The sequence below is a fragment of the Aythya ferina genome (genome assembly GCF_964211825.1).
Source record: "Aythya ferina genome assembly, chromosome: 3".
NCBI lineage: Eukaryota > Metazoa > Chordata > Aves > Anseriformes > Anatidae > Aythya > Aythya ferina.
In genome coordinates, this window is record NC_140298.1 from 40,490,823 (window position 1) to 40,516,929 (window position 26,107).

A 26,107-nucleotide genomic window follows, 5' to 3' on the forward strand; every position below is an offset into this window, starting at 1 on the left:
TACTCAGGTTGGTCCTGCACTTATAGTCAGCTAGGACCTCAAAAAATAGCATGTAAGTGCAGTTACCTGATGTGCCAGTATCAGCCCCATTACCTATATGTACTTAAGACCCACAAGGAGAAAAATGCCCAGAGGCAAGGTGTTAGCTTGGATCACAGAAGGGAGTAATTTGGACCCCAGTTCTGCTCCTTGAAGACTCCCTTTGTGCCCACAGGCACATTGGATATAGTGGTTAAGGCCATGGCAGCAGCCCAGGATGGGAGCTTGCACTCACCGCCAGGCCCCACAGGGGGCTCTTTGGGTGTATGGAGAGGCATTTGCTCCCTAAGGCAGGGAAGAGGAATAGGAGGCTACATTACCTAGTGTGGTCTCAGACCCTGTCCATCCAGGAGGTAGGGAGGTGGCTAGGGCTGGCTTGAGTCAAGCTGGGGGTGTCAAGAAAACACGACCTAAGGAGAAATGGTATCATTTCTTTTAAAGAGAAAATTAAGGGGGAGGAATATGCTAACAGTCTTCAAATATCTAAAATGGAGCAGTCTATTCTCCGTATTCATAGCAGAGAAGACAACTACTGACTTGAGGTGAAATGAGCTAATTAAACTTCATAAAGATTTTTTAATGCTAAGAATACCAAAGCACTGAAATAAATGACAGGATCAGGATCTCCATCACAGGAACTCTTTAAAAGACAGTCAGGAATGTTGTGGGAGAGAAACAGACTCTGTAGCTTGCCAAGCTTTCTTTCAGCTTTATTTTCCTACAGTTTTGTGCGTAAGCAGATGATGCAGGAGGAAATAAATGCTTGTGTGGCATACCACAGACAGCAGCTAATGATCTGAACACCAAATGGCTTGCAGTTTCATGGACCTCAGGTTTATCCAGCCAGCTAGAACATTACAAAGCACTAAAACCAAAAGAATCAGACTATTTTAAACTAAGTGAGAATTTCAGGTGTTTTTATTACAGTACTCTCAAAAACAGCTTGAATGTCAAAATTGGGCTCCAGTCAACAGGATGCTAGAAAATAACCATTCCTCAGCACTGAGATCAACAAAACCCTTCACATTATTAAAACATATAGTGGGGTCATTGTAGAGGAAACTGTGACCAGAGACTAACATGGTGGATCACTGGAGAATACTATGGCAGTAGCAATGACTAATTTCATTCAGCAGCCTGAAAGTGCAAAGGAGAACTTAGGAGCAGATGACATTGCTTTGAACAGTAGCAAAGGAAACACGTTGTATCCCTACTCTGTTTAAAGATGACAGCATTTCTGTTCACTCGTTCCCCTCCCTCTTTTCACAATTTCCATTAATAGTCTCACATTGCCCAAGGCTAAGTACTTCAGAGGACTAATGCTAAAGCAGGTGAACCTGGCTGGACAACAAGGAGACAGAAAACAAGTGAAAATGAATGCATTGGGAAAGGCACAGAATTAGAGCTGGATACTCAGTGCAACCATAAAAACAATAGAAAGTTTCCTTATGGTGAGGCAGGAGCTGAAGATGTAGAGAAGAAAAGTAATTTAAAGCTTTGGCTAATAGAAAGAAAACAGTTATGGAAAGACAGAGCTTTGAAGTGCTGGCACTTCAAACACACAAGAGCTGACAAGGAAAGAGGCAAAGGATCACTAACTCAGCCTTGACTGACAAGTGAAAATTATGCTACCTGACAAGGAGAGTGAATGAAAAGATCTAGAGCCTGCATCTGTTTGATCCAGACATCTTCTGTTGGTAAGATTATCAGAAAAGTCCTTTGGCAATATTTGGAAATCATTGAAGCATTTTGCATTTAGCACATTGAACAAGGCTCTCCAGAATAAACAAGCTCTTTTCTGGGAAAAAGCATTAAAAAGTAGACTATATTACAGATACTGATCTTAAAGGAGTTGAAGCACACTGTAACACAAGTGACTTACAGGAAAGAATTCTCATTCAGGTTAAGAATGTGGAAGAAGGAAAACAAACCATGGGGACAACGAGCAGGGCTTAGGCCAGGGCTAGAAACCAGATGCACTGCCTGACTATGTTAATGCTACGCCCTTGCGTTAATGACTTGATCCAGTAAGTGACCTAAAAGCTTCAAAGCTAAACTGTATTGAGCAGTGCCTCAGAGTGAAATGTAAATCCATAGTTTAGAACCTAGCATTCTTGTATAACACAAGAAAGATCAGAAATCTTCAAAAGATGGGGATGCAAGAAAGCCACTGAGCAGGAAACGCCCTGGAGCTACCAACAGGCAACATAATGGAACACGGGGCTGTGTATGAACTTCTCACCTCTCCAGAGGCTTCACATCCAACCAAGCGCTCCTTAACTTAGTTGGGAACAAGAGCTTCTTGCAGCTCTTCTAACAAGGGAAAAACAACCTATGTAAGAGGCTCTTCAGGAAAAGTGATCATCATTCCTGTTCAAATTCATCTGAGGGAGATATAAATATCTTTATATTTAATTTTTTACAGCCTTTAACAAAGCAGAATCAAATAAGACTTTAACTCAAGTCCCAAAGGACTGCTGTAATCTCTGCCTACAGAAACAAATTTCATTTTGCTTATCTATGAGTCCTGAATTTTATGTGCTTACTCATATGGTGACAGCTTCAAGATCAACAATTGCCATGTTAAGAATGAAAATCAGGAAGAGCAAAACTTACCCTGACATTAGGCTATTCCTGGAGGCAGGGAGAGCTGACAAAAGTGAACTTGATTCTCCCACATGCACAGGCCAGTGTTCATAGTAAACTGCAGCCCTATGTTCAGAGACAAAGATGAATATTATAGTCCATAGTTGCTCCTGCTCAAACCTCAAACAGAAAACATGCAACCGCTGTTTGTGAGAACCCAAACGTCTATTTCTATACAGCTAGATAGAGCAGCTCAGAAACCTTTGTCTTGCTCTATGGCCAAGTACACAACTTGGTTTCTGTCCACCAAGTTGTCTTCAATACAAAACTGTGAGCCTCTACATGTAAGCTGCTTCTTAGAAGAGTTTCTGACATGTTGTTCTTGTACAATTCTGTGTCATCACTGACAAGCACCAGAGTATCACAACCCCACACTGAGACTGGGAAAACACTAACAGGTAAGTAGGATAGATGATCCTGGACCCCAAAATCCCATTGAGATATCAGATACCACTCTGGTTAGCTTACAGAACCAAGCTTTTCAGACTGAGGCCACTATGGATATTTACTATGCCTACAGCATTTCTGGAATGTATTACAAAAATCGTTTGCCTCCAGTGAAGTTAGGCGGTGTCAAGACCAGGCTGCTTCTGGAAGGGAATGGGCAAAAGGTTTGGATCCTGATTCTGGACTTGGGTACGTTAATTCCTCTTTGAATCTGGCTACTCTGTTCTCTGCTGGTTAAATGAGCCATTAATACTTGCCCACTTTCCAAGGCTGTTATGAGACTAACTGCAGGACTGCGAGGCAATCAGATACTTCAGTAAGTTGCTATCGGCACCCCTGGGGACCTTCTGCCTCTCATAAGTCGAAATCCTGCAGGAGCTGCCAACATGCAGAGCTCTTCCTCAGACTTCCTATAACAGGCTGTTGCTTAGCCACAACACAGCCCTCAGAGGCTATATAACTCCAGATGTCAACATGCGGTTAATCCTTGTGCAGGCAGTGGGCCAGAGGTACAAATGTCCGTATGTAATTACCGTTCTCTCATGACTAAACACCAGCCCATGCTCAGTGCCTGCCTATCTTAGAAGTTCTTTACAGCTTGGAGCTCTCCCTCTCTCCTGCTTCACCAAAAACTTGCTGATCTTGTGACAGTATTTAATGACTAGTTTTGCTTGAAGAAGCAAGGCATGAAGTTACTGTGCTAGCACCACATTTTAAATAATATTTATTTGCAGGTATGCCCTGTGAACCAGGGCAGTGTGCCCAATATTCTTGTTATGGGAATATAAATTTGTTTCTTTTCCTTGTAATTTTCACTGTTCCTACAAATATATTCCTTCAAGTGAAGACCAGGAGAGCCCTCCTGTGGCTAATTTAACACCTGGAATATCTCACAGATGCTGTGTACAGCAGTAAAATATATATTATACTCAAGTTTTCTTTTGCTTTTACCTCTGGTCTCACCTCCTTTAAATATGGTTGATTTAATGAACCTCAAATTTGTTTTCCAGGCAGTAATATCTCATTTTTTTTTCCCATTTAAAATGAAAAAGCCATTCCTCATAATGTATCTCTGCTTCATTTCCCCGTTTTGACAATAGGAATGTAAATTATAAAATAACCCTCTCCGAAATGTTTCTCTTGTGGGCTGTAGGGCAGAAGAGAAGCATATGGGGGATTTATTATGCACAATGACCTCATTCTTTCCAAGCTCCCTCACTCTCAGAAGACATATTTGCAATTCACACACACAATTCAGAACTAGTAGGCTACGTCTGTTGTACACACACACACAGAGCTTCCTACATCACCCGAAGACAATAGGCAACAAACTGGTGGGAGAGATCATGTTATTTTTGCATCAGGGCTCACTCGAGAGCTAAATAAAGCTAACAGGCACCTTAAGTATCCCCTATATTCTGTAAGAGGTTCTCAAAAGCACTCTAAAGATAAGACAGTCAGACCCACCAGGTGTCCATTTTTAACAATTAAAAAAAAAAAAATTACTCATGTTTTGTATGCTTTTGGAGTCAAATGGATGGGTTTCTGTTCCCTTATTTCTACTCACAATCCAATTCAGAGGAATTAATCAAAATCTTGTAGTTACAGTCCTGCTGGTATCAATAGAAATTGAGTTTCTTCCATGTTTTCTTGATCATGTCCTTAACCCTTGTGAGGCACTCATTACTATGCAGGTAGTAGACTAAATTTCACTTCAAAGGGGAAAAAAACCTTAAACCTCTCAAAAGCACCTATTCTCTCCAACTTGTAATGCAAGCCTCACTCACCTCCCTCCTCCTCTAAACCTATTCCATGTTATTTTTGTTTTCTTTCTTTTTTTTTCTTCATTATAAACTAGCATGAAAAGTAGCCGTAGGGCAATGCCACTGGCACAGCAGAAAGGGGAAATACTGGATCTCAAGGGGTGCCGGTTGGAAAAGCATTTTCATTTGTTACATTTGCCTTTTTCTGCATATGAATTGTTTCTCTTGTAACATAAGTGTTGTGACTGAGGAAAACAACTTACCAAAGTACCAATCAGTGATACAGTTTTTGGTGTTCCTATCTGGCCAGACAGACAGTCAGTAATAACATTGCAGAAAGTTTTATGACTGACAGCTTAAGAAAACTTCTGATCAAGGTACAACTTCGTAGCAATCAGCAGCAACCTAGAAGCACAGCCCACCCTTTCTGTGTCTGACATCACGTCTGGACAGATTCTACTCTGAAACACAGTAGAAGAAATCTTGAAACAGCAGATCTAGAGGCTCTGCATACAGGTGCTTCCTGAACCAGCTCATATAAAGCACCATGAAAGCTTGACCAAACTGAGATGACAAAAACAAACCATATCCTCTATTTTCAGAGAATCTGACTTTTCCCAAAACCAGGGGACTTGGATTAAAGATTAGATTGCCTTTTAAAGGGGAGATTTAGACCAATTGTGTTTTGGCAATATTGGATTTTAGTATTTGCCTAAATTATCCCCATCCTACAAAAACAACAACAACAAAACAAAACAAAACAAAACGCACTGATTTCAGTAGCTATCTTTCTGCTCTAATCTTACATTCTTTTTTACTTAATGACCTGAACTCAATAGGACAGGTGAAAGTTGTTCTCAAACCAGACAAGCTGATAATACACAATGAGGAAGTTTAATAAGTGGTGCAAGCCTTCTTAGGGAGATGTAGATCTCTGGGTAGCAAATAAACTCTCTAGAAGAGTTGACACCACTCCTTCCACCTTCAGCTCTGCTATAATAACAAAGGAGCACACAGACCAAGCTGGTGCCTTCTAAAGAAGGGGCACTGCTTCATGCAGCACACAGATATAGCCCCACCTGGTAAATTAATTCTTAGGCTATTAAAGCATTTTTATTTTGGAAAACAAATTATGCTTGCTTCTTGGTGTCTAAGCAGAGACATTCTGTGGCAGGATGGTAATGGCATTTAAAGCCAGAGTATCTTCCCCTTTTTCTATTCTACATTTTCATTGGTCTGCAGAGGTGACAGACAGGTTTAAAATTTGCAAGACACAAAACAAACCTATTAGTGAAATATCAGCAGTTCATCTGAGTGTCTGGAGACCAAAGGGCTGGGCCATTTTAGTAAGCCTGATTTTAAAAAGCAGATATAGAAAAACGCCTTCCCCTTGCACAACCAACTTGCTCAATAGGCAGAGAGTGACCATTTAACTCAGATATTGCACTATGACATTCTTTTGAAGTGTTTTCTCTATGACAGCATTTTTCCACAGTGAAGAGCCAGACTTATTTTTAAATATTATATTATTTTTCTGATCTCCAACTATATGACATATACAAACTTTCATTGTGTTCTTGGTTACAGAACTCCGGCATAGTCTCATTTATATGTATATACACATAAAATATATTTAGGGACATGTAAATAATTTGCCTTAGAAGAACAAAACCAATTATTTTAATAGACAATCTTTAGGCATAAAATTGTGCTCAAAATGACACTGAAGGTTTATGTCTTGGTTTTGTTAGCTGAACAAAGGCTTGAAGGATATAAGTCATGAAGTCTGTAGCTGGAGAAGTTAGTCTAAAAGTGTTCTTTAATAAAATACAATTCATCTCAGGGACATAAAAGAATATTCTTAAATTCTCAAGTCTTGCTCTTGTAATCTGAGGAAGAAAAATTACTATTTCTAAAAGACATCCTCGTAAGTCAGTGGGAAATTCATTCTAATTCAATTTCATGTATTGTATGCCACAGAGAATAATTACAAAAGGTTTGATACTTTGGTATTTTGAAATACCAATAGTTCTTGCCCGTTGCTTAAAAAAAAGTCTTCTGTACCTCTTCACTTTAATTCATCCATTTAATCTTTAAAATCAATTTAACTTTGATGTTTTTATTATTTTGCTGTCATTTTAGTAATTCAGATCTTCAAAGGTAAGAACACATTAGCCATTCAAAGCCAAAAATCAAATAAAGCTACGCTCTCTACTCTAATCAGAGCTTTCATCTGCACATTTATGATCTCAGGAAGAAGCCAAATTAGTCCTAATTGCCTCTAATTTAACTTGGCCACTCAAATAGGATATGAGATCACATTTTATCATACTGTAGATAATTTTAATCGCTAGTGTACACAGACTGGAGAGTTCACTATGCATTGAAAAAAGGCCTATTTTATCACATGCAATTTTTCAGCGTGCCTTAACTTCTGTGTAGAAACAGACCAAATCTCTTTCATTTTAAAACTGTATACTTCAGACAAAAAATATTCTCCTGTTTGACATGCATGTGAGGTTTTAGGTTGATTTACAATTGTGGGTATTTGTTTATTTAAAACATATAGGGTTTTTTTAAGCCTCAAGTGGCCTAACTCACCAGTTGCAATTACTTCAGCATCGTTCAACTTTAAACGAGAAGAAGACTTTAGAGACTTTCAGAAAAGGAAAGTGCTGGGAGAAGAGGCACCTGGGAGCTGCTGAGACAGATCCAGCCTGTGTTCCTGGTTGCAGCCGGCTGGTAGGAGAGTGGAGCCACAAAGTCCCTACAGCAGCCGATATTCAGGTCCGTCTGCAAGGCAATGTCCATCTGTCTATCATCTCCTGCTTCAGTTACCACTACAGTTTTGTAGGAAAACTTGGAAATACTTGGGTGTAGTCAAAGGGCTGAAGGAAGGATATTTGCATCAATATGCTGGATCAGCATGAAATAGAAATTCTCTAATTTTGCTTAGCATATGTTAGTTTTGATTTTCAACTCCAAGTGAAATACCTAATTATCACTTCAGCACCCTTTTCCTTTTGCTTAATTATCTACCAGCTTACATCTGCTGATAGTATCTTTCATTTGAACTGAGATGATCAAATGTAGTTAAACACTTTTAAAGAATATTCTTTCAAACAGTTTAATGCATTTTGCTTGACTGTGTTGGTGCTCCTTAGGGAGCCTATGAAGACAGTGGCAAATTGGGAGTGTTCCTGACTACAAACTAGAGAGGGAGCAAATGTTACACATTTACTTTATAAAGCAGAAGAGCTGGGTAAGATAAATTTTGTAATCAGAAACCCTGGAACTGGCAGGCCTATTTCAAAGAGTTATGTGTAACTGGAGAACGTGGATGCCATGTAACCTCTGTATTTAATAAATGTTCAAAAGTCAGGTTTTTATTACTGGAAATTATTGGAAAATCTACAGACCACGCATTATTCATAGCAGTTAGTTGGCAAGTAAATTTGGATAATGGAAGTGTCGAGAAGCAAAGGAGTCACAGTTTTTAGTTATGGGCTATAAGTTATTTTCCTCCACTACATGGAGGAGCTCAAGCTATTTCACTGGCATTTGTTAAGAAGGACATTTTCAGCAATATAGCATAGCAGTTAGAGATCGGTCTTGTGGAAATCTAATTCTCTCCTACTTTTGGACACGTGCCCCAAATCAACCCACGTCTCTACTGGGTAGTTAAACTACTTTGGGAAGGGGGAAGAGAAAAACAGGCACAAGCATGAGCAGCAAACTGTCTTCCAACATCCACCTGGATTGATGACTGGTAATTCTCCTCTACTGTGAAACTGATAGCACAGCACATGGGCATTCTTTGTGTTTTTCTTTAACCAAATCAAGGAAATCTCTTCCTTCCCCATGGAGCAGGGGAAATATCTAGAACAAGATAGGTTTTACTTATTTTTTCAGGGACCAGGGAGAGGAAGTGACAGAAGCTACAAAATTAACTTCAAAAGTGCTTCCTAGATGAGATTGAACACAGCAGTGTTTTCCACTGAAGGCCCTCATGCCCCTTGGCTCTCTAAGGGCGAGAGCATCTCCCATTTTACTTCCACACTTCAAAATTCATTAATGCACACAGCAGCAATGGTGTATAGCTTTAGGTATAAATATAGCATTTCAGCACCACAGTCTCCCACCCTCATCTGTGTTGTTCCAACTTTTATTTCGCACAGCAGCAGCCTGAGAAAAACACACCTAAATCTATGTTCTAACTAATAAATAAGACATTCCAGCATTGTAAAAGCCATTCTTTAGAAACAGAAAACTGCCAGAGCAGGTCAGATCTGAGATTTGCTATCTGGTCTGACAGGAGCCTCCCAGAGAAGGAGGCCAAGCAGCTGCTGTGCTGCAGCAGCCAACTTATTCATTTGGCACCAGAACCTTAGGCAGGTGTTTGTGAGAACTTTTGAGACACCAGGTGGAATGCTGCTGCAGCATTCAGCCACTGAGTTATAGACTAATATTTAATGAGCATGCTCTATCTGAATTCTTTTTAAAATACCTGTATTTGCTTAGTACCCTTTGGAACTTAGTACTCTTTTGGAAGTTATTCTTGTACACTAGGAGTTAACTGGTTGCAGTTTTGCTAGCAGAAGAGATTGTTCAGTGTTATTGTTTTTAACACCAGCAAGGATAAAAGAAAGAATATTCTTTAATGAAGACTTAAAAATTTTTTAGGGAAACAGAAGTATTCAGTAGTACAGCCTTGGGTGGACCAAGTAGGAGCTTCAGTCATGGCTTGATAATTCTGGGATGAAGACAAGACAGCACAGCCAAATCAAGACTTTTCTGATGGTCACATCTGTCTGAGGTAATATATCAAATGGGAAAAGTGTGCCCAGAATACAACAAATGGATGAGCTGGTTCTCCCTTTTCCACCCTCCCCCATGGTTCAAGTGAATAGCCAGGTGCAGGTTTCCACTTGGAGGATTCTTGGCTCACAACAAGGAGATCTCTGGATGATTAACTAATAGTTTCCCTGGAGAGGGGAATTCTTGGGAACAGGAGAGAAAATTGCAATGGCAAAGCTCACAGCTCAACTGCTTGCATTTGGAGCCTATGGGATAGCAAATGGGAAGCAAAGGCAGCAGTCAGAACACCTTCCGACTGCTTTTTCTCATCTTAGGGAAACAAACAAAAATACCCAGATCTGCCAGCACTAAGGACAACCTAAGAATCTCAGGTTTCCAGACTCTAAAGGAATTTGGATTCTTGTTTTAAAATGTAATTCAATAAGAAACATTTGGATGTTTCTTTGTAGTTTAAGAAGAAATATGATCTTTTGATTCCAAATTATCCTGAGAAAGTTGAGTATTTTGGAAGCAGAAAATTTTCTTGCTGAACGCCTTCAGAAACGTGGCTGTGTATCAGATTTAACCCCTAGATTCCTCACAACCAAGTAAGGATTGATATTCAGCATTTTGACTAGCTGATAATAGGCATAACTTCTCCTTGTTGTACAGCCTGTTTTGCATGTGTTGGCCATTTAAATGTATTAAACACGATTTAGATACAGTTCTGTTATGTTTCTTACAATTTTTGCTGTTTTGTGCTACCATCATTGCTCTATTGTAGAAGACGTGTTATTACTTGACAGGCTGTGTTGGTGTAAGTCAGTTTATTTTCCCCTTATTTTGTTTACTGCCTTGTGGGGGAAGACAAGCACCAAATACAGAGAAATATACGTGGAGGAATAGCACAGAGTAAGAGCAACAGGACTACTTCTGTCCATATCACAAGCGTCTCTCTCCCCTACTTGAGATTTCAGCATGATTAAATGTTTTTCTCAGGTGAATTTGGTTGAGACTTCACCACACATTCAGTTTTTTAGTTGCTAGTTCATGACAGAAAGCATTACAGCTAAGTCTGTAACAACTTGGCAAGTTTCATCTCCTTACTGCTCAGAGCATCAGACTGCTGACACCAATTAGTTACTTGCATCTTATTTGTTTCATGAGTCATGATATACACATACATCCTGACCTGCAGGGGATGCTCCATGGCAAGCCTGCAAGGTGGCACTACTGACCTCCTTGCTTTCTTCACAGGAACCCAAGGCATAAAGAACTGAAGGGCACAACAGCACAATGAAGTCCTGCCAACTGAAAAACTGCTGAACTCAGGCCTGGGATTTATTTTTATTTTTATTTTTAAGCTGAGTTCCTAAACTCTCGCTGACAGCTGGCCAGAAAAACTGATTGGAAAATTGTCATGATGGTCATGCTATCTGAATGCTCATCAACTAACTATTGATGTAGGCATTTAGTTTCCAAGTTAAGTAAACTCCTCAGCTACAGGAGAACATAAAAGTACTGGAACAGTGGTTGGCTATACAATAGAGCATTAACATCACCATTTCCAAGGCTACACTCCTTTTGTCCAAATGAAGCTTGTATTATTTCTAGTGAAAATTGAATTGTCCTACCCCAGCCTATTCAATACTCAAGTGCTCATCTCTGCTGCTCTTCATGCTAGTGTGCCTTTCTTACACTGTATATTAAGCTGGTAGCTGAACTAGATGAAAAATTCATGTGTTTTTGTTGCCTTAGCTTTTATACGGGCTTGAAAGAACAATCTAACTGTAACAGAATTTCTGCTACATAAAGAAGTCAGCTGGAAAATAGTGAAATATAGAGAGGGATGGGAGCAGAGCCACCCCATGGGCTGCTGTATGAACTTCATGAACTTTATCAGATTTAAGCTATTTTGTAACCCCCCAGAAAAATGTAACCTAGAAAGTTTTGAAAGACAGAAGTTTTGCATTTCCCTGCACTCCCCGGATGAAATGATTGGGGATTTTTTTATTTTATTTTATTTTTTTAAAGTTTTGACATTCTAGCACTAGAAAAGTTTAGGATACTTTGTTTAGCAAAGGTTAGATCATTGACTCCACGTGCCTTCTGAAGTCTCATCTGTGGTTGTGACTAAATCTGTGACAGTCAAGAGCTGAAACATTTCCTGTGATCAAATCAAAGTATGGTAATTGTATTAAGAAACAGCATGAATATGCACATTACCAACAATTGGTTAAGGAGGCAGTGTGTTTATTATAAAGGTAGTAGATTACTTTCCACTTAAAAAGTTTCCTCTTCTCTTATGTACCTCTACAAATTTGTCATAACTATGCAGACCACTTTCCTACCTCACAAGGTTGTGGCTGTTTAATGAAGTAAAGCTAAATACATTCATGTCACAGCTGAGATGTGACTAAAAATGATATCTATACACCATTATCTCAATTGCATTAGTCAGGATAATTCGTATTTTCTGTTTGGCAATAGAGTGTAAAATATTAATTAAAAGAATTACATACAATGTAAGGATGAACTCAACTATGTTTCAAGTTTAAAGAAGAGTGATGGAAGTATAAATCATCCTTTCAAATAAGTATAATAAAATGTGTTAGCAGATCTCTTTAGTTCCAAATGTGTTCTTTTGTTACAGATATGGAGAAAAACACACAAACTATATATAGTATTAGATAGGTATAGATAGTATTTCATATGAAAAACCTCAGACTAAGAGACAAAGCTCCAGGTTACGACTCTCAGATCCAAAGTGTTATTTGCAAGGTTGTTCTCCAGTCAGAATGCACCAAAGCCCTGGATGTAATCACACACATGTTGATGTCATGCATTTATCCGTTAACCAAATCAAACAGTTTCTTAAACTACATCATGGGAGAACTTGCCCTGTATAACTGCCATGTTTCTAGTTCTCTGTCTTAGAAATGTGTGATAAGCAGGACTTATCAGTATCTCATAATTGCTTTCTCAAAACAACAATTGTTTAGTTGAGGAAGAAAGCATAATAGAAATATTAATTTATTTGCAATATTTAAACCCATGTGATGTTTTAAATACCTCATTATGGAGTCTGATTGCTTCTAAATTCTTCAGGGACTACATATGAACACACACACCAACCCCCCCATCCCCCTTGTATTCATTTTCATTCTGGATTGCTTACTTCTTTCTCCACAAAATTTTTTTTACTCATTCTTTATTTGCCACTTATCACTCTTAGGGGAACCCAGCTGGCAAGGCCAGTAGAGAAGTCAAACTGGGGCTTCAAACTGACTGCTTCTGAAATTCTCTTGTAATAATTATGAAATAAAAGTAAATTTTAGCTGGAGCCAGTAAGCTCTGAAGTTTAATTCTAGTGGAAATTTTGGCACTATATAGATTAAAACATGTTTAAAAGTGCCATTTAGTGTTATTAAGCCAAAGCATAATAAAAAATATTACTTCCATGTGCTTATATAAAATTTTAGTTTACTAATAGTATCAGTAGAGTTAGGAGAGACAAGGGTCTAGGCAGGAAAGATCAAGGATCACATCAAAGTGTTAAGAGTCAGGAAATCAGGAGTTTAAAGGAACATGAATTTAACAGCTGCATTTTGGAAGAAACAATGTTTTCACAACAGGTGTGGAAATAATGAAGTCAGAAGGGAGAAGATGTAGACTTATCTATATGAGAGGGGAATGACCCCAGCCCTGATCTGAATGCTGATGAACAGGAAAAGGGAGAAGAGGCATAAAGGAACATGACAGTTTTGGTACAGAGCTAAATCAGTGGGGTACTGACATACAGAAGCTAAGTTCAAAGTGGTAGTCCTTCAAGGAAATTCATGCTTGGGTGTTAAGTGATTAGATTTTATTTTAGCCTTATTTTCTCTGTACCCCTCTTTAGGGGTAGAGGGGTACCAGACTCTTGACTGGTCCCAGTTTTCTTCAGTTCCAGGCAGGAAGAATAGTTGTTTGGAGTCAACCTCCTGATTAGGTGACAAAAAGATGAAGAACAGGTAAGGTAAAGAACTGTGAAACTCAAACATTGCCCAAGACTTAAAGCTGCAGCAAAATGATGACATGAAAGAAATCTGAACAGCATCTAAATCTAAAGGGCATAAAGCAAACCTTCAAAATCCAGTTGACTGCTGCCAATGTCACACATACAAAAAAAGTACAGTGAGAGGACCGGTAAAAACTCCATTGCCAACATTCCTTGTCATGGTAAAACCATGTAGGCATGTGTCTTTGCAGTGGATGAAATCTGAGTTCAAGGGAGTTAAATCAATTTCGCTTAAAGTAACTATCACTTTATCCTTCCATAGGGTCTCACACTGAATTCTGTTATTTCAATAAGCACTCAGCTGTCACACAACAGGTTTGCAGAGGTATCAACCCACATGAGGTGTCCACAACTCCTTCCACTGCTCCAAAATGGCTGACACCTTCTCTCCTACAAATGGAGGACTTGACACAACATACTTAGTGGAAAACTAGGTCCAAACAATAGTTATAACAAGAACAACAAAAAAAAATCCTTTTGTACCACCAGCTGCCCAATAGCTTTTTTTTCATTGCATTTTTCTTCTCGCTACCAAGCCAATGAACAGTATATTCTGCTTTAAGATGTTAACTTTTTAAAAGTGTTAAAAACAACTCAGACTACACCATGCCTGTTATACTACAAGGAGCTGTGAGGAATAGAGTTATAAGATGAATGGCTCCACAGTAGTGGAGTGGAGACCAATTAATGTAACTCTACAACCCTTTATATGACAGTAGAGGTTGGAGATACCACCTTATGCCACTTCTGCAATTCCAGGAAGTTTTATGGACTACAAGTGAAAGTAGGCTAAAAGTCTGTGCTACTTTTCAAATGATAAAAGCAAGCAAATGGAAAAGATTCACCTAACATAATCATAATCCAAGCACTACAGTAAGGGGGTTCTCAAATACATGCAAATCCCATCACACCTAATACATTAAAGCACGTTTTACTGGGCAACCCTAAGCTGCTATAGTGTAAGATGTTAGAAGAGAAAAAAATAAAACCCCGGTATGCAGCACAGCTATAGGATATTTCCATACCAGTTGATGTTTATGGAGAAATTGTTTGCTGAAATACTTGGCTGGTTGTTACAGCAATCTCACAGAATGGTTTGGGTCAGAAGGGACCTTAAAGATCATCAAATTCCAGCACCGGTGCCATAGGCAGGGACACCTCCCACTAGACCAGGTTGCCCAAAGCCCCATCAAGTCAGGTCTTGAACACTTCCAGGGATGGGACATCTACAGCTGCTCTGGGAAACCTGTTCCAGTGCCTCACCACCCTCCTAGTAAAGAATTTTCTCCTTGTATCTAGTCTGAATCTCCCCTCTTTCAGTTCAAATCCATCACTCCTTGTCCTATCACTCCACCCCCTGACAAAGAGTCACTCCCCAGCTTTCCTGTAGTCTCCCCAGAGCCTTCTCTTCTCCGAGCTGAAGAATCCCAACTCTCTCAGCTTTTTCTTCATAGGAGAGGTGCTCCAACCTCTTGATCATCTTTGTGGTCCTCCTCTGGACTTGTTCTAATATTTCCATGCCCTTCTTGTGCTGGGGGCCCCAGATCTGAACACAGGACTGCAGGTGGGGTCTCACAAAAGCAGGGCGGAAGGGGAGAATCACTTCCCTTGACCTGCTGGCCATGCTGCTTTTGATGCAGCCCAGGACGCAGTTGGATTTCTGGGCTGCAAGCGCATATTGCTGGCTCATGTTCAGTTTCTCATCCACCAACACCCCCAGGTTCTTCCCCTCAGGGCTTGGGTATTAATGGTATTATTATCACTCAATAGTTTTAATATTTTCCCTTTTGACCCAGGTTCAAGGGGTTTCAGTTTAGTCCATTAAGAGGAAATGTTGAAGAACAGGGGTGTAATTCTGCTCATTTAGAAATCCCCACCACCACCACTCTGTTGAGGGCAACAAGCAACAGCAGCATGTTCATGTCTCCAGGCAGGAGCTGACAAAAGATTCTGAAGTACTTTCTAAGCCCTATGGAAGCTCTTTAATTACTGACCACCCCACAGCTCTCCCATTCTCTCTGGGTTTTTCACCAATACAACAATTTTCACTGACCAGCAGTGGCTTCACATTCAGGTTTCAGAAGAGAAAAGGTGACCTTTATGAAGCTGACATCATGATCAAATGGGGAAAATGAATTAGAGTGAATTCTGGCCAGTTAGATGTAAAAACATAGCAAGGCAGGCCAAAATAGTTTAAGGAACAACTTAGAGAATGCATAAGGAGTAATAAGTCATTTTTACAAAACCATCAAAAACCAGAAGTCTGCCAGCAAGCCTGTAGAATAAATGGTCCAGACAGAAGAGTCATTCAGAGAAGAAAGCCAGAGCGGATAAATGAAATTAATTTTTATGCATAATAAGCATGGAAGAGTTTAGAAAATTCTCCCACCAAAAGCTTCCCCTGACACATACACATTTTTGTTTTAATGGAAACTACCTCAAAGGTTCTGCATTCAACTGAACTTCAGAAGAGACCATAAAATAGGTTCATCAGGACCAGAGAGTATTTATCCAAGAGCTCAGAAGGAAATGAAGCATAAAATGGCTTAAGTAGTAGGTGCAGTGTATGATTTCTTATTTAAACTGCCCAGGTACAAAAACAGATGGAAAATGGGACAGAATTTTAAAAAGCCAGATGAAAACAAACAAAACCCAACACAATAGAAAGGACAGTGTGGGTTAAGTGGTTTGAACCATAAGACAAGGAATTATGGATGTATGATAAATGGTATATCAAAGAATCAGCACAGTTCTCTGGAAAGTCACGATATCTGAGGAGTTTGAATATGTCAGGAGCTATGTAAACAGAAAATGAAGCTGATGCAGTCTCTTGATTTTCAAAAAGCACCAGCCCCTCAGAGGCTCAGAAATGAAGCTGGGATTAGCAAGTGGTCATCACTTGAAAAAATAGCTTGTTAAGATTTAGGCAATCTGAACACTAATTATCTGTTCGCCTTTTGGTGGAGGATGACAATTTGTGATCCCGCAAGAATTACAACTCTGGAGCAGGACATTATGAGTGTCTGCTCAAAGACAGCAGATACTCTTACCTGCTTTGTAAAAGGTCCTCATAACATTCATGTCATTCATTTTTACTTTTAAAGGAATCTAAGCAGAGCTGCATGGCTACGTGGGCTGTGCTAAAAGAGGATGCACCTTCTCCAGGGCACAGCAGAGCATATTTGAGAGGCTGCAGGGCTGTAGCAGGCCAAAGGAGCAAACAGGCCAAAGGTCCAAAGAGGGTACATTTGCCTAGGTAAAAAAAAAAAAAAACAAACCTTCCTCTGACTTGACCTCAGTGCCTCCTTTTTCCTTTCAGACACCACAAATTCTCCAGCTCTATCAATTCTTAAAGAAACATAACTGTTTCTCATAAGCTATCATAAAAGAAATGCCAAGATGTGAAAAAACATTCCTATAAACATTTACTTTTTAACATTTCTTATCTCCTTACATATAGCATATATTAAAACCATTACAATAAACTAATGATTTCTGAAAGGGCAGGTGATCTTGTATAAAGCAAGCTCTATTCTCTATTTTTCATAGTGGGTAGCACAATTTTGTTTTGAAACATTCATTGCTTTCATGAGAACCCACCTGGAGCCCTGCATTCAGATCTGGGGCCTTTGGCAGAAGGACATGGGATTATTAGAATGAGTCCAGAGGAGGCCATAAGGGTAATCAGAGGGCTGGAGTACCTCTCCTATGAAGACAGGCTGAAGGAGCTACGGTTCTTCAGTCTGGAGAAGAGAAGGCTCTGGGGAGACCATACAGTGGCCTACTAATTGAGGGGGCCTGCAGGACAGCTGGGCATGGACTTTTGGTCAGGAACTGGAGGGATAAGACAAGGAGTTAAGGTTTTGAACTAATGTGAACATTCAGACTAGATATAAGGAAGAAATTCTTTACTCAGAGGGTGGTGAGGCCCTGGCACAGGCTGCCCAGAGAAGCTGTGGATGCCCCAACCCTGGAGGTGCTCAAGGCCAGGCTGGATGGGACTTTGGGCAGCCTGGTCTGGTGGGAGGTGTCCCTGCCCATGGCAGGGGGTTGGAACTAGATCGTCTTTAAGGTCCCTTCCAACCAAAACCATTCTGTGATTCTATGATTACCTGTGTTATAACATTTACAGTCTCACTTCTACTTGCCAGCAAATAACCTAAAAGATGCACGTATGTATGAAAAGTTGTTTTCCCAGTCCATTATCACTATATAGAGATTATCTTTTTTGATCTATAGTGACCATATAAATATTCTAGAAGCCAGTGTTTTTCCCATGACTCTCAGAAAAAAAAAAAAATATTTGAATTGCACCTGAAAGCACTAACAATTTAGCCCTAACTAATTTTATCCCTCCGTGGCCAAATCTCACTGCCTTTCAGATGAGGCATCTCCAGTGCTCGCAGTTCAGCCTTGGGTTCTTATACGTTCTGGTCTTTATTCTTCCTTATTACTTCTGTAACTCTAGCAGCATATTAGGTACTCCTCAGACAAACATGAACAACAGTCAGATGTTTCTTTATGGCCTAGCATCTGTGCAGTCACTTCACATGCCTAAATGGGACCATTATGTTTAAATGGTAATTTATACCTAGTTTACATTAGTACAATCAGATTCATACCCTGAACACAGAACAGAGAAGCACAATATTGCTCATATCTTGCTGGTATGATGAGCAAGTGAAAATAATTAGCATGCCTTTCACCCAGCTCTCTCAAATGAAGCATTTGCAGGATATATTTACATATTCCAAGCTAGAACATCTCCACAGCTGGCACAACTTGCCTGGCTCCAATACAGTAATTTGTGCCAGTTGAGTAACCAGCCAAAGTGACTGGCCAAGCTTATGTAGAAGACACTAATGCACTCTTATCACTCTGCAAATATATTACAGCTAGTGGTGAACATTTACCAAAATGAGCCTTTGCCTTCATCAAAAAAAAAAAAGTGGTAATTCTACATCCTGTTTGGTCTGTACAGCATCTAGAACAAAGCCAAGCCAACAATTCGTTGTTACTACTTGTAAAGAAGAGAAAAAGAGCACTGTAATGGCTGGGTGCTACTAAATAAGGATATGATTGATGGAGTTGTTGATTTGCTTGCTGCAAGTATGTTACAAAGTTTAGATGCAACTCAAGGGAATAATCTCATTCTTCAAGAAGTGGTAATATCATTCATGAGAGAAAGCAGGTGAGACATTTTCCTTAGAAAACTGAATTTTCTGTAGCCGTAAGTCATTCTTTCATTTTCTTCTATGAGAAAATAGAAAAAAACATCCCTCTTGTGATTCTGTAAAAGGTTTAAAAGAAACCATCCTCACTTTTGATTTAGATCCAACCATAGGTACTTGTTCCCTTTCTCCTGAGGTATCTGAAAAAAATGCTACACAGTTAAACCTCACAAGAATCACTATCTCATCAGTCAGAGCCCAGGGATTGACTCTCAGTTTGTAGCTGGGGAATGCTGTAAGAAGAGCCCAGAACGGATTCCCTGCAGTTCTGCACAGTTGTTCACTACATGGGGAAAGTGATCATTCTCCAGAGGATGCAGCATTTCCTAAAGTGTCCTGTTGGTGAATGCCAAGAGCTTCTAGCAGAAATTAATATTCAAAAGGGCTACTTATTTACATAACATTTAGAGGAGCAGCATAGATTCCACTGCAGCAACAAAAGCACATAGTGCTGCCCTTGTTTCCACAAGCTCTCCAAATCAGTTATGCTATTTTAGAGACCTCCCTGTGATCACCTACAAGTTGTGACTTGCTATGTTGTTGTCAAAAAAAGTAGCAGTATAGAACTTGCAGTCAATAAAAAAAAAACATTCAGAAGTGAATTCAAGAGAGTCCTCTCAATCTGGCTCATGAGATTACAGTGAAAATCCATCCCTAATACAGGTCACTGCTAAACCCATTTGCAGTTCTACTTGCTTTGCAACTGTTTTCAAAACACAACTAATGGCAAACAAGTTTTAAAACAAGGTTGCTCAGTAGCAGTGAAGTGAAAACCAAGATAAAAGCTTCCCAACAACACATTTCAGAATTCCTCCTCAAAAGCTCATTCTAATTGTGCATCTCCCTCCAAAGGTCTGTGGCAAATGTTTTGATCCTAGCAGAGACATTCAGAACTTCAGACTCATATTACTACTTCTAGAACCCACCTACGTTTTGGCTTGAGGAAACTCACACCAATGCTTTGTCCATTTGTTTTCCAACCAAGAAGAGGGGGAAAAAAATGGAGGGGTGGGGGGAAAGAAATTCCTCTAATTGAGAACATTTACACTTACTACTCAGCAAGTGATCTGCATCAGCCCTAGGTGATTCTGGAAGATACATGCCCTTGTGTTCTAGGAGTAATGTTTTCCAAAAAGAAGCCATTAATGCTCAATTCCAGCCATTAGAAAGTTGTATATAACTTGTGTGGGTCAACTACTTCTCAAGAGATACTTGGTTCCCACAAAAACATTCACACAAACCTCACTAAATCACAGCTACATGCATAAGGTAAGATTTGCTTGAGATTGCTAGCTTTGTTCAGACTCCAACCTCAGTACAAAATTCAGAGTAGGAATGTAGTGGGATCATATACAAAACTAAAACATCTCCCAAACTACAGTGATAGTGAAAGTTTGTTTCATTAGTTACCTTATTCTATGCACAAATCTGAAATACCCTTCCCCAGCATCACCAAGAAGTTGAATATTTTCCTTATGCAAAGACCCTACCAGTGCCAAAGTCTTGGTATTCCTCTTGTGCTGAGCTATGAAGAGTTAAAATGTCCTGCACAGTAAATGGTCACAGAGCAGTACCTACCTACCAATTACTGACAAATCAGAGTATTAGCCACCTTTTAAAAGATGTGCTGGAAGTTAGGAAACCTCCAAGCAGAAGCAAAGTTCCTTTCTAAAACCAGGGGGAATTTCCTACAGACCAAAGGCAAATCAAACATCAGCACATAAGCTGCACTTCCATTAACAGCTTGCTCTCTAGTCTTCTTTTACCTAACATGCCTCTGAAAAGGGCTCAGGGGGAGGCCCACAGCCAGCCTTGTGACAGAGCAGTGATGGCCTCCAGGGGACAGGTTGACTCAGTGACCCTAAAGAAATGCATGCATCAGAAATCATCAGTTTGTATCCTGCCCCTTTAGTGCATCTGTCAGGACAGTTCTTGATCACATAGCTCTTAAACAAGTTAATAAATGCACAAGTCAGGGCAGTCAGGGGGATGTACAAGTACAGCCATCCTTTGTGTGAGATTACATGTTCCCTCGTGCTCTGGGAAGCAACAATCTTAAAGCTGTGACACTGTGCTGTAAACAATTTAGAGGGATGCCATAACCATGTGGGCTATGGCTGAGAAAGGAACTAGATTTGACTGCCCATCTCTGGGCAACTGCTCAGGCTGCAGCAGTGTTGACAGGAAGGTTTCACCCCCGTCTGGTTGCTGTGCAGAGATTGTGCTCTGGAAGATCATGAGGAAGCCCCAGGAAAAGAGGACTAGGAAATGGATTTGAAATGGGCAGAAGCATAACACACTCGTAGAGTCATATACATATAACTTAGTGTAATTAATATACTGTATAAAACTAACACACATGTATGCCATAAAAGGTATGACAAATGTATTAATAAACATTCAAAAATAATAAATCAATCGTATATAATTTAAATATAAAATCCAACTTTAATGTTAGTTCTTCTTTATGGAGTAGGCTGGCCTAGATGACCTCCAGAAGTTCATTTCACCCTACTCTATTCTCTTATTAGCTCTAGAAGTCACTCGCTACTTTGAGGTCCCTGCTGTAATTACTTGCTGGTTATATAAAAGTGGCTAGCAGAGCCATTGGCTTTTTAAACAAAATAACAAACCCTTATTTAGGGGAAGAAAGGCTGTCATAGCAAAAGAAAACAAGTCATAAACACTAACTGTAAGAATATATAAAAGCTTCTTCACCTGTCACTTCAAATTCTCTCCCTTCTGAGTGAACTCACGTTCACCAAACATGAATTTAGTCACATTTTGTAACTAAATCTACACATCATCAACCCACCTGATTTTTTTGCCAGCTTGGATACCACATTCATAAAAAGCAACTTGAATGATCATATAGCATAGGTTTGACATAGCACACAGAAGGCATTTAATTTCAGTACCATTCAAAATCCTTACAGGGTAACGTTTCAGTGGTTGAACAATCAGTTTTCATAGACACAGACAAGGCTACAGTGGGCTGAAAAGGAAATTCAGTGGTTCAAGGTGATTACTCAAGCAGGCATCTTTCCCAGTCTGGAATCCTACCCTGTAAGTCCTCTTCTAGAGTTATATATCTAAAACCCACCTATGAAAAAACAGAGCGCATGTTACCCAGACACCCAGTACTCAGATCCCTGCAGTCTTTTGGGAGTACCCCAATTTTTGATGCTGCTCTATTATTTAAAACATGATGTAACACCTATGGCACAGCTAAATGGCTACGTGCTACTTGGCTCTACTAGCAGTGAAAGTGGGGGAATCTGCTCAGTACCACCCTGAGGGTCTACAGGGTGACTCAGATCCCCTGCCTCAGGCAATATTTGTTTCTGCAGAAGTGTTGTGCTTTGGGGATTCAGGCATTTGTAAACAGCAGGTGTGAAAGGATGCCCAAGTCATCTATAGGGCAGAATTTTCACCAGGAACACCAATACTGTTGAAAATTAGGGACCTACAGGCCTGGTTTATTTTTGAGAAGAGGATTTAGGTGAGCATACTTTGATCTGACTTCTATAAAACAAGGACAGTAAGTCCTTTTCTATCTACTGAGATCAAAACACAGAGGACACAAGGCAGATCTGCAAGTCTAACATCCCACCTTGATCTGTGACTCATTATCTATGTACTATCAGAAAACAAGTAATATTCTGCATACTAGAGAAAAACATTGTAAATTCAATAGCAGACATTTATCTTAGATGCCCAAGAGGCAAAAATAAGGCACAACCAGACCAATAGCAAATTGCTTCACAAGTCCTCACCATGCATAACCCTATTGCTTCAATACTGTGATAACATCACAGCTGTACTGTTCTCCACATAGCAACCCAAGAAAAAATATGATTGAAGCAAGACACTACAAAACTTGTATGCAACCTTTGCACTGGCTTGCACTTGGCATCAATACACAATGTTCGCAGTAGAGAAAGGAGCACATCTGCCATGGAGGCAAAAGCTGTCAGGTTTAGGATTATATATAGTGATGGATGACACTGCACAAGGACTAAAATTTACAGGTGTCAGCTGGCTTAAAGGAAAGTGCCTGGAGTTCATGGATCATTTCACAACCACTTAAAGCTTTACTTTCATTAGACTCTGAGCATTATGGTTTTTGCACATTAGAGAGGAGTAATCTGTAAAATGATCCATTTCTGTCCTTGTATTCCTGAGGCTAAGACTATTTGTTTTACATTACATTTGACATTCTTTAAGTTGTTACCAACCTGATAAACAGACTAGAGGAAACAGACCCAGAGTGCAAGGCAAGCTTTGATTTCTTCTTTGCCCCATATACAAACTGAATGCTGATTCAGTGTATTCCTTTATTCAAAAATATGCTCAGGCTTTTGAATGGAGCTCACTCTTAAATTGTTGAAGATCTTCAGTAGACCACAGTCTTTAAACATTTGTCTTTCTTTGAAGGTGCACCTGTAATAGCTTGGTATGGTTCAAGTGCAGAATGCCTAGCATTTATTCATTTGAAAAGTGCTTAAACGTATACAGTTGAAAAAGCACTTTCAAAATAAACATGGAACTATGAAACATAGGGTCAAGCTTAACACTAGTGTGAATTGCTATATTTCTACTGATTAGCACATAAAACAATCAATAATTGCCATGACCAGACTGTTTATAAGACAGCATTTACTTGTAGTTTTATTCTTTTATTTCAATCTCCCACCCCACATCAGTAAAGACCTTATTTGAGAACAAGTGAGGTTAATACAGAGGTCTGTTTTCTGCTTTTCCGCGATGGAAACAAAGACAGTATGTATTCTTTGCCAAATTACAAGCTCCTACAATATATTTGCCAGGAAAATCATTTTCATCTTGAAAGCAGAGGCCCAAAATTAAATCAGTGAAGTGTATTATTCTAATTATAATGATCTAATCTAATTTAAATGTAGATAAAACATCAATCTGTCAATGCTAAGACACTTAAAAAGAAAGCGATGAGGAATTTCTGACCAAAGAGATTGAACATGGCCATGCCATGCTTGCTCCCAGCCAAACTCTGTGCCCCTCCTTCCTGAACACCTCCAACAGGCTGCAAACGTGATCTGCAAATGCAAATGGCAGGAAAGAAAAAACGTTCCTGTCAGCATCATAAAGACATGAGAGTTCAGGCATTACAGAGTTAGTCTTTGAGCAGAACCATTTTACAACCTCCATGAATGTATACTGAGGAGGAATATCTCTCTGTGTCAATTTTTAATGCCTTCACAGGCATTAAAAAAAATGAAAACCAGCATTGCTTTTCATTCTATAACAGAGAAATAAGCCACCAAAAATTTTGTACATTAAGAGAGTTAATTTCCAGGTACAAGATAGGACTGAGATATTTGTATTAGAATGCAGCATCCATGAAGTCACATTTCTGCCAATTCATATTAAGCTTCCTTAATGTTCCTCACAGAAACACCAACATATGCCTATCTCTATTAAGCCTGTCCTGCTCTCTTTAGAAGCATATTTTTATTAAAGCAAAAAAAATTATTCAAGGTTAAAGAGAGGTGAGGGTATATTCACCTTCATCTAAGAGGGATTCACCCTGTTATCCAGCAGAGCATGCCAACATGTCAGCCCAAGCAGAACAAACCCACACCACTGTTTTTAAAGCCTTTTACATAAGAAGTTAGTAGCATCAGGGAGTAAGCTAAAGTAAATAAATATCTGTCCCCACAGACCATAAAGAACAGCACTATTTTATTGGTCATGCATGGGAAAAAGAATTAAACAAATTCTTCTTTTAGTTTGGTAGACAAAAATCTAGAAGTCTCAAATCACAGCTGCTTTGTTTTGTTGTTTCTCTTTTTTTTTTTTTAAATTAATTTGAATCTCTTTTCCTAACTAATCTCCACACTATTCATAATTCTATGTGCTTATATACATCATAATTAATTATTTAAAATAGCACATTACAAAGTATGAATAGCAATACACAAATTACTTTACCCAATTTTCTACTTGTAATCAACTTCAGACATCCAATGAAAATAGTCATTTTCAGATATCAAAACAGACAAAAGGTAACAAAAACTGACTCTAACCCTCCTCCAGCAAACAATTACTACTCAAGAACAGCCCCATCTTCCATCTCCTGACTCTTTTCACACTTCTCCTGTGTTTTTGTTCAGGCTTACTCACTTTTTGCTAATGCCCAGTGGCTGATTTCAAAAAACCTGGTCAACAGGAACTGGCCATCATCTCCAAGCACAGAACAACTACACTCCCACCTTGCTAACTATATCACTCCTATTTGTAATATGGGGTGTGTGGGAAGTGTGTGTGGGTGGAGGGGTGTTGATTCAAGGGAGAAGCAGAACAGGTGGAGTTGATGATGAACGTGATGTCCTCCACCTGCTATATTCATGGTTTTTCTGAATCTTTCTCTGAAATAGAGAGGAAATGAAAGGGAAAAGGGGGATTTTACTTATATGTTTGTGGTGTGCAGCACTTGTTTTACAGTAAGGGTTTGAAGGCCTTGCATACTGATGACCATGATAGAAAATGCAGAATTATAGAGATGATCTTATAAATTTTGGTATACTTTCTTTATTATTAACTATTTAAGGGGAAATTCCTTTGTATTTCTTCCTCTGGTAACACTTCAGGCTCCTGTAAGGGACAAGGAGTAGAGTCCAACTGTAAATCTCTCAATTCAGTGTGAGACTTCTGGGCACCTCATACCTGAGGTGTGCACAAGAAACTGCAGCAAAGTGGTAGTCTCTCAGACTTCTCTCACAGCCCTATGCTTCCCAGAGAGACTGCCAGGTGACTTCTGGTCTCAGAGGACCAGAGGATCTGCTCTGCCCAGAGGAATAATAGAATAATCTGTGAACATTAGCTAATTCTGACTAGGTTGCTTAAAGCCCCATCTAGCCTAGCCTTGAGCACCTCCAGGGGTGGGACATCCACAGCTTTCTCTGGGCAACCTATGCCAGTACCTCACAGTAAAAAAATTCATCCTTATATCTAATCTGAATCACCTCTCTTTTAGTTTAAAGTCATTACTCCTTGTCCTATCACTATAACCTATGACAAAGAGTCCCCCCACAGCTTTCTTGTAGTCACCTTTAGGTAGTGGAAAGCTGCTATATGGTCTCCCA

The 26,107-nt window shown here is 39.5% G+C and overlaps 1 long non-coding RNA gene across 1 annotated transcript; it reads right to left on the minus strand.

Annotated features, from left to right (window-relative positions):
• Window positions 1-369: 369 nt before the first annotated feature.
• Window positions 370-25,224, minus strand: LOC311433492. Its single transcript, XR_014690781.1, has 3 exons — window positions 25,146-25,224; window positions 2,656-2,751; window positions 370-449 (listed from the first exon to the last, which is right to left on the minus strand). It is a non-coding gene; the product is annotated as an uncharacterized lncRNA (long non-coding RNA).
• Between the last annotated feature and the right edge of the window lie 883 nt (window positions 25,225-26,107).